Raw genomic sequence first — 2,500 nt, forward strand, 5'->3', positions numbered from 1 at the left:
GACGACGACGATTTTTATTTGGTATTAAAGATGGGTGTCACTCGATGGGTGTTTCGCTGTTATTTTTAGCATCGCGAGAGACCACGTTGATGTTCCTCCGTTGGCTCGATTAAATTCCGTTGTGGTCAAAGGTGGAATGTATCAAAAGGTGAGATCATCTTGTACAGGTAGGAAGTGGGAGGGGAGGGGAGGGGGTATAAGATAAAAAGGTAATCCGGACCTAGGTGTGCGCTGCTAAATCTGCTTGAATTGTATTATCAATTGTTAGTCATCATTTTTTTTTTTACCTGATCACGTGAATATGATTATATCTAGGCACACACTCTTGGAATTTACACACACACACACACACACACACACACACACACACACACACACACACACACACACACACACACAGAGGAAAAAACACGTCTACACACACAACATACATGCATACACACACTGACATTGACTCATAAATACACAGACACGTCAGTGTGTGTATGTATGCATGTGTGTATGTATGCATGTACGTACGTATGCGTGTGTGTATGCATGCATGCGTGTATGTATGCGTGTGTGTACGCATGCATGTGTGTATGTATGCGTGTGCTTATGTATGCGTGTGCGTATGTATGCGTGTGTATGTATGCGTGTGTATGTATGCGTGTGTATGTATGCGTGTGTGTATGTATGCATGTGTGTATGTATGCGTGTGTGTATGTATGCGTGTGCTTATGTATGCGTGTGCGTATGTATTATAAAGAAAACGGTAAAATATTTGGTTTCAAATTTAAGCACAAGGCCGGGAATTTTCGGGTAGGGGTTCAAGTCGATTACATCTCCCCCCCTCCCCCCAGTACTCAACTGGTACTTATTTTATCGCTCCCCCCCGAAACAGTGAAAGGCAAAGACGACCTCGGCCGAATTTGATCACAGAACGTAAAGCCGGACGAAAATAGCGCTAAGCATTTTACTCGGCATGCCAACGAGTCTACCAGCCTAAGAAGTCTGTTAATATATTCTTTTCTGCTCTAGGCACAAGGCCCGAAATATTTTGCTCATGTGTTGCTGGTTCTAATTGTCATTTGGTATTTATGATACATCTTCTATATATATATATATATATATATATATATACATACATACATATATATATATATATATATATATATATATATATATATATATATATATATATATATATATATATATATATACACATATATATATATACATATATATATATATATATATATATATATATATATATATATATATACATACATACATATATATATATATATATATATATATATATATATATATATATATATATATATATATATATATACACATATATATATATACATATATATATATATATATATATATATATATATATATATATATATATATATATATATATATATATATATATATGTATTATATATGATGTATATGTATATACACATACATATACATATATATGTATGTATTGGTGTGTACGTGTGTATGTGAGTATGTGAGTGTGTGTATAGATTGATGTTTACTTTTATGCATGGTTATAAATGTATAACTGTCAGACATTAATAGAATATGGTATACATTTTCATTTACTATTATATAAGATTTGTAAATCATTTCAATTGACGAATATGTACGTGTTTTCCCTTGATTAAGATTCCAGCATATTTTTGGCTCTGCTAGTTGATGTTATCAGAAATGCGTGCGTTTCGGAATTGATTCGAATATTATGGAGTTGCCAATAGAGCCGCGAGCTGGCAGAATCGTTAGCACGCTGGGCAAAATACGTAGCGGCATTTCGCTGAGGTCGACGTTGCTTTCATCCTTTCGAGATCGATAAAATAAGTACTAGTTGAACGCTGAGGTTGATGTAATTTACTTATCCCTTCTCCCGAAATTGCTGGCCTTGTGCCAATGTTCGAAACCAATGTTATTGAGTTGCCAAAAAAGCGGCAAGCTTGTAGAACTGTTAGCACGCTGGGCAAAATTTTTGGCGATATTTCGTCTGTCTTTGTGTTCTGAGTTCAAATTTCACCGAGGTTGACTTTGCTTTCATCCTTTCGAGGTCGATAAATTAAGTACCAGTTGAACACTAGATCGATTTAACTGGCTTCGCCCTTCCCCAAACCTGCTGGTCTTGCGCTAAAATTTGAAACCATTATTATAGTGTTGGCTTAGGCGACGAGCTAGCAGAATCGTTGGGATTCGGACAAAATGCTTAGCGGCATTTCTCCCGGTTTTACGTTCTGAGTTCAAATGCCACCGAGGTCGCTTTGTCTTTCGTCCTTTTGGAGCACGGGTGTCGATGTAATCGACTCACCTCATTCCCTCGAAATTGCTGGCCGTGTGCCAAAATTTTAAACCAATATGATAGAGTTAGCTTGTAGTTCGGGTCTTTGGGATGACCTCAAGGCCGGGCGCTTGTTCCTTGGGTACATTCACACTGCTCCAGTCCAGTGGTGTTAATGACTACCGGTAAAAAGCATATTAC

This window comes from Octopus bimaculoides, chromosome 9 (genome assembly GCF_046866305.1).
Source record: "Octopus bimaculoides isolate indiv1 chromosome 9, ASM4686630v1, whole genome shotgun sequence".
Classification (NCBI taxonomy): Eukaryota; Metazoa; Mollusca; class Cephalopoda; order Octopoda; family Octopodidae; genus Octopus; species Octopus bimaculoides.